Below are 16,734 nucleotides of genomic sequence, written 5' to 3' on the forward strand. Positions count from 1 at the left end.
AGGGAACTCTCAGATATCCCATGCAACAATTTTTTCACTGATGTGTCTCCTAAAGCAAGGGACATAAAGGGAAGAATAAACAAGTGGGACACCATCAAAACAAGCTTCTGCACGGCAAAGGAAAACATCTTCTTGGCACTCTTTATCCATTTCTTGATTAAATATTTGTAGAATTCTCTCCCAAAAGAAACCAAACAAGAACAGAATAACTTTTAACCGTTTTATAGATATGTTGCAAATTCTATTACTTGTCTTTTAACTTTTTTTTACATTTATAGTACTGTATAGTTTTAAATGTTTAATGTATTAATATTGTCAATATTTTACTTATAGCTTCTGAGTTTGAATATTTTACTTCAGCATCAGAAAAAATATTAGTTTGTGTTCTCTCTTAACACTTCATGTAGATTTTCCTTATTGGTTTTTACATCACCTAAATATTTTTTGTACAATGTGTTAAATAGGTCTCAATATTTGTTTCATTTCAAGTAATAGTGGTCCATGCACCTTATTTGTTGATAAGCCTTATTTTACCCATTGATTTGAAATATCAATCAAATCATATATTACACTGTTAGACCAAATATACATTTGTTTCTAGAATTCTCATTATATGTCAGTGATCTACTTGATTATTTCTGTGCTTGTGTCGTGTTTTAATTACTGAGAATTTATAATGGTTTTCAACTATTTAATATCATATAATTGACTATGACATTATAGAAAATAAATAAAACCATCTATATTTTAAAAGAAAGAAAGAGAAAGAAAGAGAGAAAGAGAAAGAAAGAAAGAAAGAAAGAAAGAAAGAAAGAAAGAAAGAAAGAAAGAAAGAAAGAAAGAAAGAAAGAAAGAAAGATGGAACTCCTACCTTTTGTGACAACATGGTTGGAACTGGAGAATATTATGTTAAGTAAAATAAGCCAGTTGGTGAAAGACAAATACCATATGACTTCACCTATAAATGGAATCTGTTCAAGAAAATAAAAAACAAAGCAAAACAAATTAAACCACAGGTGTGGAAACATGGAGCAGACTGAAAGTGACCAGAGGAAGCATAGAAAAAGAATGATGGGGGACAGAAGGGGAAGAGACTAGAGAAAGAACATGTATGAATTAGCCATGGATATGGACAACCGAGTGGGAGTTGCCTGTAGGACCGGCAGATGGGGATGGGATGAGTGGAGGGTTTAAAGGGAGAAAAATTGAGACAACTCTGATAGAATAAACGTAGGTAAAAATTTAAGACAATAAAGTATATAACTCAAGAAAATAAGTATTAAAATATTGGTAATATCAAGTATTGATAACTGTGAAAGGAACTGGGTATTTACAGACTCTTTCTTCATCTTCTTAAAGCAGCCCCTTTAGCATATCTTGCAATGCACCTTTGGTGGTGGTGTATTATTTTAGCCTTTACTTGTCTGGGAGACTCCTTATTTTGCTCTCCATTGTAATTTAGAGCCGTGCTTAGTAGAGCAGTCTTAGTTGCAAGCCTTTGCTTTTCATTCCTTTGAATATTTCCTGGCATTTCCTTCTGGCTTGTAGTGTTTCTTTTGAGAACTCAACTGACGCCTTATTCAGGCTCCCTTGTATGTTACCACCTGGTTCTCTCTTGCTGCCTTTAGGATTCTCTCTTTGTCTTTGATAATTGCCATTTTAATGATGATGTGTCTTGGCGTACAGTTCACTGGGTTCCTCTTGAATGGAATGCTGTGTGCTTCTTGAACTTTTGTGACTTTTTCTCTCCTCCAATTAGAGACCTTTTCCATCATTACTTTTTCAAATAGGTTCTCTTTTTTATGCTCCTTTTATTCTCCTTCTTGTATCCCTATTATACAGATATAATTATATTTAATGTTGTCCTGCATTTCCCTCAATGTTGCTTCATTATTTTTGAGTCTCTTTTTCATTTTATTTTATTTTTTTTATTTTTTGCTATTTCTTGGACCTTTTTCCTACCATGTCCTCCAGCTCACTGATTTGATCCTCTGCTTCATCTAGCCTGCTTTTGATTCTTTATACTGTTTTCTTCAATTCAGAAGTTGTATTCTTCATTTCCTCTTGTCTCTCCTTGATTGTTTCTATGTCCTTCTTCATGCTAATATAAGTTGCAGTATGTTTCTCATATTTTCCCTATAGAGTTTGTCATTCTCTTTGAGTTCTCTGAGTTCATTTAGCGTCCTTGAAATCATTGTTTTGAACTCATTATCTGATAGTTTAATTGCCTCTATTAAATTTAGTTCTCTTTCTAGGGATTCCTCCTTTCCCAATGATTGGGAGTGTTTCTCTGTGAAACTCTTCTTTTTTTCTTCTGCTTCTTAAATTTATCTATCTTTATTTCTGGATTTTGTGGTATGAACTTCAAAGTGAGGAGACCACTGTTTTTCTTTCTAGATCTGCCTCTGGTGATGTCAGATGTTGACCCTGTCTGACCTTAAGCAGTCTGTAAGAGTCTTCCAGGAATGTACTTTCCGTGGCTCTATCCCTCAGCTGTTAATCTTGTCACATTGCACTAAGCAGTTAGGCTTAGGCACCACAAGGTGGGGTAGAATCCTTCCTGTGAGTACACCTCCATGAAAACAGTACTGCAAAACATGTGAAAGGGACTGCTTTAAGAAAATTAAGAAAAGTAGTGAGAGATAGACCAACACATGTACAATGAGGAAAAATGAATATGTACCTATGAAAAATAATCTTCCTAGGTCATTAGGCCATCTCTCTCACTGCTCCACCTTACATGATTGTTCTACCTAAACCAGATGGCTGCTTCTGAATGGGGGAGGAGTTAGTAACAGGATCACACAGGCTGCTCTCTCCATTTTCTCTCCAAAGTATCCATGTCCAGTCTCTCCTCAAGTGTCTCTAGACCACTCTGTGCACTCTTCAGCCAGGTATCTATTTTCTGTAGTTTTCACTTTATACATACCATTTCAGCTTTAGCAGCAGAAGGCCAGGACACAGTCCCTCCTCGGTGTGGGGCTATTGTGTCCTCTCATGTTGTTGATGCTCAGAGGGGTGGTCTGCATGAGAAGATGACTGCTGCCATATGGGGGAGGAGTCAGTACCAGGATCCCATTGTCTACTCTACCAGTTCTCTCTCTAAAGTGTCCTTCCTCAGTCTCTACTCAGGTGTCTCCACCACACTCTGCCCCCATACTTGCCAGAGACCAGGGTAAGTAGCTGCAAATAAAAATTTATATTTGGCCCTTTAAAGGCTTTTTGTTTCTCCAGCTTCCTGTTTCTGGCAGAGAGCAACCCTGTTGCTTTTCATAGCTGGCTGTCATCTGTGTATTTTTTGGGCTTTGCTGGAGATCCTTCTCATGGTTTAGACCCCACTATCCTCAGGGTGATCTAATTGGCTGTTTCAATACCCTTCTGGCGGTCTTCCCATGGGCACCCCGCCACTTTCTCATACCTCTACCATAATCCTCACCAGTTAGGTTGTGCTAATTCTGTTTCTTCTGTCTGTCAAAGGTTATAAAACTCCTCTCTCATTTTTTTTCAGTTGTTTGTTCCAAGTGTTTTCTCCACAATTTAGTTGTAATTACAGATTGGTCCTAGGAGAAAGTCAGTGTGACTTCTATTCACTCCTCTGCCATCTTGACTTCTCCTCTTCCAGACATCTCTTAAGCTTTTCTTTCTTTCTATTATACCCTCTAATTCCAATCCCAACTATATTAATTTTACCTCACTTGTTGATAATGTTGTGGTTGATCTTTTTCTCCAACTTGGTTCCTTTTGTATTATTTATTTACATTTTTCTTTTTCTTTCTCTCTCTCACTGTATTTTATTTAATTTTAATTTCTGTTTAACATAATACTATATGTTTTTTTTCACTTATTCCATTCTGTCTTCTCTGTTCCCTTTTTATTTATGATGTAAATTTTACTTTCTCTTCATATTTTTCTGATTCCTTAATATTATTTGTGCTCCTTCTTCTACACTCTCAAAATAACCTTCCTTTCACCAGGTCATCTCATAATCACTATCCTTTCCTATAATAATATTAATCTCTTTACACCCTTATTACTACTGATTATTTTCTATTGATAGTGGGATTTCAAGTATGAGTTAGTTTTGCTGTTGTTGGATTGTTTCCTGGGCCTTGTGATTTTCTTCTTGCAGCCCCTGCACAGCTGCATTCAAGACACAGCAGGTGGAGTGACTCTCTGTTAGCCATCTGGAGGGGAGGAGCCACCAAATAAGGACTGAAGAATTACTATGCAACAACATTTATAAAGCCACCATAAATGGCATATAGAACATCTCAAGAGCATTAAGATCAGAAGATTAAAGAGTGTACACTATTGAATCCCACAACTCTTCCATGATAGAAGTTCACACCATAAAAACAGGGAGTCACAGAAGATCAATCTATGAACAAAAAGGAAAGAAGAATCTCCCCTAAAATTGGAATACAAAGAAACAACCCACAATCTAAAGGAAAGGAGAAATCCCCAGAAAGAGTAATAAATTTAAACAGGCAAGTAAATTATCATACTTTGAGTTCAAAACAATGGTTATAAAGAAGCTCAGTTACCTCAGTGAACATTATAATGAACTACAAGGAAGCTACAAGAAGTTATAGCGAACAACATCAGTATGAAAAAGGACATAGAAAATATCAGAAACAGTGAGAACCAATTGAAGAATACAATTACTTTATTGGACAACACACTAGAAGGAATCCAAAGCAAGCTAGATGGAGTTGATGATCAAATCAGTGAGCTGGAAGACAATATATAAAAATCCCCAGAGTGAGCAAGAAAAGTAAGAGAGAATCAGAAATAATTAAGAGGGGTTAAGGAAGATGGAAAACAACAAGCAGCATAATAATATCCACATAATAAGGATACCAGAAGGACAAGAAGAAGAACAAGGGTGAGGAAAACTGTTTGAAAAAATAATATTGGGAAACTTACCTAATTTGAGAAGAGAAAAATTCACCCATGTCCAGGAAGCACAGAGGGTTCCAATGAAGATGAATCTAAAGAGGCCTACTCCAAGACACATCATACCTAAAATGGCAAAATTCAAACACAAAGAGACAATCTGAAAGGCAGCAAGGCAGAAATAGAATGTACCATACAAGAAAGCCCGGATAAGGCTAGCAGCTGCCTTCTCACCAGAAACACCACAAGCCAGAAGTGAATAGCAAGAAATATTCTAAATAATAAAAAGCAAAGGCCTTGCAATAAAGACTACTCTGCACAGCAAAGCTCTCACTTAAAATTAAAAGTGAAATAAGGAGTTTCCAAGACAAAAGAATGAAAGAGTACACCTCCATGAAACCAGTACTGCAAAACATGTGAAAGGGACTGCTTTAAGAAAATGAAGAAAAGTATTGAGAGATAGACCAACACATGTACAATGAGGAAAAATGAATATGTACCTATGAAAAATAACCTTAAATGTGATTGGATTAAATGCTGCATTAAAGAGACATAGTGTACCTGAACTGATAATAAAATATGACCCTCACATATATTGTTTGCAAGAGACCCATGTCAGAACAAAAGACCTACACAAACTGAAAGTGATGGGTTCAAAAAAAATATTCCAAGGAAATGGAGAAGAAAGAATAACTGGGGTAATAAAACTTATCTTAGGCAAAATAGACTAGAAAACAATGGCCATGAAAAGAGACAAAGAAAGTTACTTCATAATTCTTCAAGTAAGAAGTCATCAAGAAGACAAACTTTGTAAACATATATATACTCAACATAGGAGTATCTAAGGATATAAAGAAAATCTTCGGTGACTCCAAGAAAGATATAGATAGCAACACAATTATCATAGGGAATTTTAATCCCCCACTGTCAACAAATGAATAGATCTTCCAAAGAAATAACCAAGAAGGATATTGTGGAACTCAATGACCCTCAAATAGATTTCATTGAAACATATATGGAAATTTTCATCCTAAAGAAGAAAAACATACATGTTCTCCAAGTGCACATGGATCATCTTCAAAAATAGACTACATGATAGGACAAAACAAGCCTCAACAAATTCAAGGAAATTGAAAATGTATACATTTATTCAAACCACAAAGGCTTCAAACTAGAAATCAAACTCCATGAAAAAATTCAAAACAGAAAAATTCATGGAGACAGAATAACATGCTTTTAAGAAAGGAATGGGTTAACAATGAGATCAAGGAAGAAATAACCATTTCTGAAAACCAATGAAAATGAACACACAACAGACCAATACCTATGGGGCATAGGAAAGACAATACTGAAAGGGAAGGTTCATAGCAATACAGGCCTACTTATAAAAGAGAGACATGTTTCATATAAACAACCTAATCCTACATCTACAAGAACTGGAGGGACAGCAACAAAGACCAGAGAAAGTAGAAGAAAGGAAATCATCAAGGTCAGAACAGAATTAATTGACATAAAGACTAAATGAATTAAAAGAATCGATATATCCAGGACCTGGTTCTTTGAAAAGATAAAGAAAATTAAGAAACCTTTAACCAAGCTCATCAAGAGAAAAAGGGAGTGGAGAAATAAAAATGCAAAATCAATGTGGTGGAATTACAACTGACACCACAAAAATACAAAGGATTGTGAGAAATTACTATGAAAAACAACACGCCAAAATATTTGTAAAATTGGGTGCAATGGTCATATTTCTAGAATCATATAATATTCCAAAGCTAACTCAAGAAGCAGAAAGTCTGAACACCAATATCTGTTAGTGAATATGAAGCAGTATTCACAAACCTCCCGGCACACAAAAGTTCTGGACCAGACAGTTTCACAGGAGAGTTTTACAAACCATTTAAGGCAGAGATAACCCCTGTCATTCTCAAATTATTCAAAAAATAACCCAAGAAGGGGCGAGACTCCCAAACTCTTTTTATGAGGCTGTCATCATCCCAAACCCTAAACCAAATAAGGGAACAACAAAGAATGAAAACTATAGGCCAGTATCACTGGTGAATACAAACACTAAAATCCTCCAGAAAATATTGGCAAACTGAGCTCAGCAACACATTGAAAAGATCATCCACCATGATCAAGTGGAATTCATCTTGGGGATGCAAGGATGTTGCGATATTCACAAATCAATAAACATAATATATCACAAAAACAAAAGGAAAGTCAAAAACCACAGGATCATATCAATAGATGTAGAAAAAACATTTGTAAAATACAACACCTATTTATGATAAAAAAAAACAGCACAGTAGGAGTAGAGGGAGCATACCTCAAAATAATAAAGGCCATATACAAGATACGTACAACCAACATAACACTCAATGGGGAAAAATAAAAATCTTTCCTACTAAGATCAGGAAAAGTCCACGGTGTCTGCTTTCACCACGTGTATTCAACATAATATTGGAAGTTCCAGCCACAGCAATCAGACAAGAAAAATAAATAAAAGGCATCCAAGTTGGAAAGAAGGAAGTAAAACTGCCATTGTTTGCAGGCGACATGATAGAGTACACAGTAAACTCTATAGATTGTATCAAAAATCTCCTCAACCTAACAATTGAATTTGGGATTATTGCTGTATAAAAAGTCAATATTGAAAAATCGATGGCATTTAGTACAACTACAATAAAATGTCACAAACAAATACTAGGAAAATCATCCCATTTACCATAGCAATAAGAAAAATAAAGTAGGTAAGAATAAACCTTACCAAGGAAGTAAAAGAACGATACTCAGAAAAGTACACAGCAATGAAGAAAAAAATTCAGGTAGACACAAATAAATGGAAGTATTTACTGTGTTCATGTATTGGAAGAATTAACATAATAACGATGTCCATAGTACCCAAAGTAATTCTTAAATTCAGTGCAATCTCTATTAAAATGAAATATTTCACAGATATACAACAAATATTTCAAAAAATTATATGGAACTGTAAATGACCTTGGATAACTTCTGCAACTTCAAGCAGAAATAATAAAGTAGGAAGGATCACAATACCTGATATCAAACTATATTACAAGGCCACTGTAATCAGAACAGTCTGGTACTTGCAAAACAATAGACACAGGTGAATGGAACATAATACAGAGTCTAGAAATAAAACTGTGTTAACAGGGTCAGTTAATATTTGACAAAGGGGAAGAAGCATAAAAAGGAGTAAAAAATAGCTTCTTCAATAAAAAGTGTTGGGAGATCTGGACATGTTCATGAAAAAAAATGAAATTTGACCACCAACTTACAACATACACAAAAATAAACTCAAGATAGTTAAGACTTAAATATAAGCCCTGACACCATAAAGTTCTGGAGTAGAATATAGGCAGGGAAATTTCAGGTATTCTATTCAGCAATATCTTCACCAATATGTCCTATAGAGTTGGTGATATAAAGGAAAGAATAAACAAATGGGACTATATCAAATTAATAAGGTTCTGCATGGCAAAGAAAACATCAGGAAAATGGAAAGGAAACCAACCATATGGGAAAATATATTTGGCACTGATACCTCAGACAAAGGTTTGATCTCCAAAACATAGAGAACTCACACAACTCAACACCAGGAAGACAAAGAATCCAATCGAAAAAAATGGGCAAAGGACCTGAACAGACACTTGTCAAAGGACAACATATAGAGCACCCATAGTGACATGAAGAAATGCTCAACATCACTAGCTATCATAGATATGCAAATTAAAACCAAAATGAGATACTACCTCACGCAGGTTAGAATAGCCATCACTAACAAATCAACAAACAAGTGCTGGCGAGGTTATGGAGGAAGGGAAACCTTAGTGCACATTTGGTGGGAGTGCAGCATGGTGCAGCCAATGTGGAAAACAGTACGGAATTCCCTCACTAACTAAATATGGAGCAACATTTTGATTCAGTGATCTCACTGATAGGATTATGCTCTAAGATCCAGAATCACCAATTCCAAACAGCTTTTGCGCCTCTATATTCATAGCAGTGGTATTTGGAATAGCCAAGTGCTGGAAACATCCTAAATGTCCATCAATAAATGAGTGGATCAAAAATCTGTGGTATTGTTAACAATGGAATACTGCACAGCGGAAAGAAAGAAGGAACTCCTACCATTCTTGACAGCATGGATGGAATAGGAGAGGGTTATGCTAACTGAAACATGCCAGGGAGTGAAAGACAAATATCATGATATCACTGATAAGTGGAACCTCATCAACAAAGCAAACAAGAGTACAACATTGAACCAGAGACATGGAAATAAAGAACAAAGTGACTTTGAACAGCGGGGAGGGAGGAGGGCAATAACGGGTGAAAGTAGGGGTAGGGCCAAGTCAAGGAACTTGTATAAAATACCTATGGAGAAGGATAACGAGGGTATTGGATGTGGAAAGGAATGGGAAAGGCAGGGGAAAATAATGGAGGAAAAATGGGGACAAATGTGAATCAAGAACAATTAAATTTTTTTTTTAGTTAACACATGCAAATCATATGTGATTTTCCACCCTGATACAATGAAAAATAAAAAGTATATAATTTCAATAGATGCAGAAAAAGCACTTTAAAAATACATATTTTCTTGAGGAAAACATTCAACAATTTTTGTATAGATAAAACAGCCCTCAACACAATACAAGCAATGTATGACAAGTGCATAATCAACACCACATTTCATGGTTCAAGATTGAAAGCTCTTTTGTAAGATCTGCAGCATGACATTATTGCACAATCTCATGACTTCTATTCATAATAGTAATGAAACTCCAGCCTGAGCAACTAGGCAATATGAATAAATACAAGACATTCAAAGAAGAAAGGAAGAAGTTTTTTTTTTTTTGTTTGATGATGATATAATCTTATGTAGATAAAATCCTAAAGACTCTATCAAAAACTGCTATAATTACCCAATTTAGAATGATAAAGAATAGATAATCAACATAAATAAAACAATTGCATTACTTTGCACTAACAAAACATCTTCAAAAGAAATAATCTCATTCACAATAGTATGGAAATAATAAAATACTCAGAAATAAACTTAACCATGGAGGTAAAATATCTGTTCACTGGAAACTACAAGACCTTGATGAAAAATATTAAAGATAGCCAAAACAAATATAAATATAGTTCATGTTCATGGGTAAGAGAAATAATATTATTAAACTGTACACACTACCCAAATCCATCTATAGATTCAACACAATCCCTAACAAAATCCAATGGCATGTTTTCATAGAAAGAAAAACGATCCTAAAATTTGTAGACTCACAAATAGAAGTGGAATAACACAAGAAATCCAGGGAAAGAACAAAGTCAGATACATCACAATATTTTTTTTTTAATTTCATACAATACTACAAAGCTAAAGTAATTAAAATAGTATGGTACTGGGATAAATGTAGGCACATAGACTGCTGGAAGAGAATCAACAGCCCAAAATGAACCCCCACTTTTATGGTCAACTAATATTTTAAAAATTAGACAAGAATACTCATTTGTGGAAAGAATAGTCTCTTCAATAAATGGTGTTAAATAAGTTAAATAACCATAACCATAAGAGTAAAATCACCCTGGCTGGAATGTCTCAGTGCATTGAGCACCCACCGGTGAACCAAAGGGTCACTGGTTTGATTCCCAGTCAGGGCACATGTCTGGATTGCAGGCCAGGTCTTCAGTAAGTGGTGCATGAGAGGCAACCACACACTGATGTTTCTCTCCCTTTTTTCTCCCTCGCCTCCCCTTTCTCTAAATATAAATAAATAGAATCTTTTTAAAAAGAGTAAAATCAGGTCTCTATCTTACAGCACTCACAAACCTTAACTCAAAATGAATTAAGGCTTAAACATAATATCAGGAACCATCAAATCCTAGAAGAAATGTAGGAAAACAACCCTTTGCATTGTTCTTGCCAGTGATTTTCTAGATATAACAGCAGAAGCATCAAAAGCGAAAATAAATGTGGGACCACATCAAGTTAAAAAGCTCCTGTACAGACAAAAATTGAAAAGGCAACATATAGAAATGGAGAAACTCTTTTCAAAACAGTTATTTAAAATATACAAAATGTAGCCCTGGCTGGTGTGGCTCAGTGGATTGAGTGCCAGCCTGTGAACCAAAGGATCACCAGTTTGATTCTTAGTCTAGGGCACAAGCCTGGTTTGTGGGCTGGGTCCCCCATTGCGGGTGCATGAGAGGCAGCCACATGTTGATGTTTCTCCCTCTTTCTACCTCATTTCCCCTTTCTATAAATACATACATACATACATACATACATACATCAAATATACAAAATATATAAAGAACTCATACAACTCAGTAGAAAAAAGAAAATCTATGGAGGTCATCAAAGGTGGGGTGTAAAATTGGGACATTTGTAATAGCGTCCACAATAAAAATAAAGTTAAAAATATCCAAGAGTTGAGGGAAGGGTACAGGGGGCAAGGGAAAATGATGGGAGGAAGGCAGAGACAAATGTATTTTAAAAATAAATAAATTAATTAAAAAATATCCAGAGGACCTGAATACACACTTTTCCAAAGAGAACACTCAGCAAACTGGTACATGAAAAGATGCTTCACATTGCTAAATATCAGGGAAATGCAATTCAAAATCACAGTGAGATATCATCTCACACTTGTAAGAATGTTTGTCATTAAAAAAAGATAAGTTTTGGCAAGGGTGTGAAGAAAAGGGACTCTTGTGCATTGATGGTAAGAAATCAAATTGGTACAGTCACTATGGAAAACAGTATGTTAACTCCTTGAAAAATAAAAATAGAACTGGCATTAATCCAGAAATTCCATTACTTAATGGATAGATATAGATATAGGTGATATTGATGATAGATGATAGATAGATGATCGATATAGATGCAGGTATAGGTATATAGATATATAGGTATCAACCTACTCATATCTCTCTCTCTCTCTATACATAGATGATAGGTAGATAAATATATAGATAGATGATAGATATAGATATGTCCAAAAGTACCTATCCATGTACTATAGAATGTAGAGACATTTATTGAAGAAGATACAAGAAACATTGTACATAGGACAATGATGCCTCAGTTCCCTTCAAAGTAGACATCTTGGCACCTAACACAGTTCCAATCACCATCAGTTTCCCTGTCATATTTTCCTGAATCTCATTGACAGTCTGAAATCTCTTCCTTTTCAAAGGTGATTTTACTTTTGGGAAAAACCAGAATTCTCATGGCACCAAATCTGGGGTTTAGGAGGCCTGAGTCACCAGTGTGATTTGGTATTTCATAAAAAACTTAGCACAAGATGTGATGCATGAGTGGGCACATTGCTGTGATGTATCTGTCCATCACCAGTTTCCAATAGATGTGGCCTTCTGCATCATCCCAATAGTTTCCATGGAGGAATGGTCAAGTTGAACATAAAATTTGATGCAGATACCTTGCTCTATTTGCTCAGTCATTTTCAGTGTGACAGCTGCATTGTATAAAAGCTCACTCAATGGCCTCTACCGCCCTCACTGATTAGTACAGTGAAGTTTTCATTGCTCATGCATGCACATTCCAGTGCACTTACCTTGGTTGTCGGGTTGGACTTTTCCTGGACAGAAGAATCTGCATCACATTTTACATTAAACTTGAACATGCTTCTGCAGAAACAATTTGGGTGATATAGACGACTGCAGCTTTTAGCAACTGATGATTGGCATTTAATCACAATAATGCACACATTCATGCATCTTGTCTAGTGTAGTTTTTTTTTTTTTATGTCTTGGATTTTTGTTTTAATTTTCCTTTGCCTTAAATGTGTTCTCTGTGTTACATATAGATGAGTGTGCTCAGCTTCTGTATTTTTATTACTTATTTACTTACTTACTTACTTTTTATTTTTCAGATACACTTGTCTCCATTTTCTCACCACCACTTTACACTGCTCCACCTACCCCACCTCCCACCCTCAATCCTTCCCAACTTTGGCTTTGTCCATGGGTCTTTTATACATGTTCCTTGACTTGACCATTCTCCTTATTTTCCCCATATGCTGTCACCCTCCTCTCCTCTCATTAATGTCAGTTCCTTTATTTTCTTTCAATGTTGATGGTTATATTTTTCTTGCGGTGATTTGTTTCCACTTATAAGTAAAATCATATGGTATTTATCCTTCACCAACAAGCTTATTTTGCTTACATAATACTCTCCAGTTCCATCCATGCTGTTGTGAAGGATAGCAGTTACTTCTTTTTATATGCTGCAGAGTATTCCATTGTAAAAATGTACTATAGTTTTCAGATCCACTCATTTATTAATGGGCACTTAGGTTGTTACAAATACTTGAATATTGTAAACTGTGCATCTGTGAACACTGGAGTACATAGGTCCTTTTTAACTGGTATTTCAGGATCCACAGGGAATAATCCCAGCAGTGGAATATCTGGGTCAAAAGGCAGTTCCTTTTTTTACATTTTTGAGGAAATTCCAAACAATTTTCCAAAGTGGTTGCACAGTCTGCATACCCACCAACAGAGTACTCAGGTTCCCTATTCTCCACAACCTCACCGGCACGTGGCATTTGTCCATTTGTTTATGATGGCCATTCTAACCAGTGTAAAGTGGTACCTTGTTGTGGTTTTAATTTGCATTTCTCTGGTGCCTCATGATGCTGAACATCCTCTCATTTGGCTCTGGGCCCTCTGTATATCCCCTTGAAATAGTGTCTGTTCAGGACCTTTGCTCAATTTTTAATTGGGTTGTTTGTCTTCCTGGAGTGGAGTCATGTGAGTAATTTATATATCTTGGAGATCAAACCCTTATCCTAAGTATCATTGACAAATATATTTTCCCATATGGCTGGTTCCCTTTTCATTTTACTGATGTTTTATTTAGCTGTGCAGAAGATTCTTATTTTGATGAAGTCTCATTTGCTTATTATTTCCTTTATGTCCTTTGCTCTAGGGGACATATTGGTGAAAGTATTGCTGTGTCCAATATCTGAGAGCTTCCTGACCATTTTGTCCCCTAGGAAAGACATATTTAAGTCTTTCATCGATCTTGTGTATCTGGGGGGGGGTATATGTTGTCAAATTTCATTTATTTACATGTAGCTGTCCAGCTTTCCCAACACCATTTGTTGAAGAGGCTACCTTTATGCCATTTTATGCCTCTGCCCCATTTGTCAAATATTATTTGATTATAGAGATGAGGGCTGATTTCTGGGTTCTATATTCTTTTCCATCCATCTATCTGTATTTTCTTAAGCCAGTACCAGACAGTTTTGGTTAAAGTGGCCTTCTAATATAGTTTTGACATGTATTGAGATCCCTCCTACTTTTGTTCTCTTTCTCAAAATTGTTGTGTTTACTAGGTGTTCCTTATGGTTCCATACAATTTTTTCAATATTTGTTTTATGTCTGTAAAATATGTCTTTGATATTTTTAATAGGGATAGCATTGAATCTATAAATTGCTTTTGGTCGTATGGTCATTTTGATAATGTTAATTCTTCCAATCCATGATTTTCTTACATGCTTTCCTTTATGTCTTTCTTAATTTTTTTCTTAAGCATTGTATAGTTTTCTGCATACAGGTCTTTTACCTACTTGTTTAAGTTCATTCTTAGGTACATTATTTCCTTTTTGCTATCACAAAGGGGATTTTTTTTCCTGATTTTGCTTTTGATATTTCATTGTCAGTGTAAAAAAATGCCTTCAATTTCTACATATTGATTATGTATCCTGCTGTTTTGCCAAATTCAGGTATTAGGTTGAGTAGTTTATTGGTGGAGGCTGTAGGGTTTTCTAGGTACACCATCATATCATTTTCAAACAATGACAGCTTTACTTCCTCCTTTACAATTTGAATTTTTCTTTTATTTCATTTTCTTGTCTGATCATTGTGGCTAGGACTTCCAATACTATGTTGAATAGAAGGTGTGAAAGTGGACATGCTTTTTTTTCCCCCCAATCTTATTGGAAAAGCTTTTAGTTTTTGCCCATTGAGTATGAGGTTGGCTGCAGGTTCTTCATATATGACCTTTATGACATCGAGGTATACCCCCTTTATTTCCACCCTGCTGAGTGATTTGATCATAAATGGATGCTGTACCTTATCAAATATTTTTTCTTTATCTATTGATATGATCATGTGATTTATGTCTTTCCTTTTGTTTATGTCAAGTATCAAATTTATTGATTTCTGAATATTAAATAATCCTTGCATCTCTGGGATGAATCCCACTTGATCATGGTGGATGATCTTTTTAGTGTTTTGCTGGATGTGGTTTGCCAATATTTTGTTGAGGATTTTAGCATCTATGTTCATCAGTGATATTGGCTTGTACTTTTCTTTCTTGGTTGTGTCTTTATGTGGTTTTGGGATTAGAATGGTGCTGGCCTCATAAAAAGAGTTTTGGAGTCTTCATTCTTCTAGGATATTTTTGGAACAGTCTAGGAAGGACAGGGGTTATCTCTTTCTTAAATGTTTTTTAAAATTTCCCTGTGAAACCATCTGGTGCAGGGCTTTTGTCTGACAGGACTTTATTGATTACTGTTTCAATTTCACCATCTGTTATCGGTCTCTTCAGGCTTTCTGCTTCTTCTTCATTCAATGTTGGTAGGTAACATTTTTCTATAAATTTGTCAATTTCATTCAGGTTTTCAAATTTATTGGTGTATAATTGTTCATAATAATTCCTTGCAATCCTTTTATTTCTGTGATATCAGTTGTTACTTCTCCTCTTTTGTTTCTGATATTATTTATTTGGGTACTCTCTGTTTTGTTCTTGATGAGTCTGCTTAAAGGCTTGTTGATTTCATTTATCTTTTCAAAGAACCAGCTCCTTGCTTGTTGATTCTTTGAATTGTTCTTTTAGCCTCTAAGTCATTCAATTCTGCTCTGATCTTGATTATTTCCTTTCTTCTACTTGCTCTGTGCTTTGTTTCTTATTGTTTCTCCAGTTCTTGAAGCTGTAGGGTTAGGTTGTTTATTTCAAATATTTCTATTTTTTTAGGTAAGTCTCCATTATTATGACCTTCTCTCTCAGGACTGCCATCTCTGTGTTCCATAGGTTTTGGACTGTTGTGTGTTCATTATCATTTGTTTACAGAAACTTTTTGATTTCCTATTTGATTTCATCATTGATTAACTCATTGTTTATTAGCATCTTATTCAGTCTCCATGACTGTTAATGTTTTTTGAGTTTTTTTTTTCCTTTAGTTTGGTTTCTAGCTTCAAGCCCTTGTAGTCTAAATAAATGTTATGATTTCAAATTTCTTGAATTTGTTGAGGCCTGTTTTGTTTCCTATCATGTGTTCGATCTTTGAAAATGTTCCATGTCCACTTGAAAAGATTGTGTATTTTTATTCTCTGGGATGAAAATACACTATATATATATATATATATATATATATATATATATATATATATATACACATATATATATATATAAATAATATATTATATATATTATATATATATAATATATATGTATATATATAATATATATATATTAGTGAAGTCCATTTGTTATAATGCATAATTCAGTTCCTAAATATCCTTGTGGATGTTTTGTTTGGAAGATCTATCGATTATGGACACTGGGGTGTTAAAATTATGTACTATCAGTGTGATTCTGTCTATATTTTTCTTTAGATCTTCCAAGATTTTCCTTATATATCTGGGTGTTCCTATGTCGGGTGCATATATGATTACAATCTTTATGTCTTCTTGATGGATTCTTCCTTTGAGAATTATAAAGTGTCCTTCTGGATCTCTTTTGTCTGATATAATTATTGCTCCCCTGTTTTTTTTTTTTCC

This window comes from Pteronotus mesoamericanus, unplaced genomic scaffold (assembly GCF_021234165.1).
Source record: "Pteronotus mesoamericanus isolate MK-2021 breed Mesoamerican mustached bat unplaced genomic scaffold, CSHL_Meso_final scaffold_12, whole genome shotgun sequence".
In the NCBI taxonomy this organism is placed as follows: Eukaryota; Metazoa; Chordata; class Mammalia; order Chiroptera; family Mormoopidae; genus Pteronotus; species Pteronotus mesoamericanus.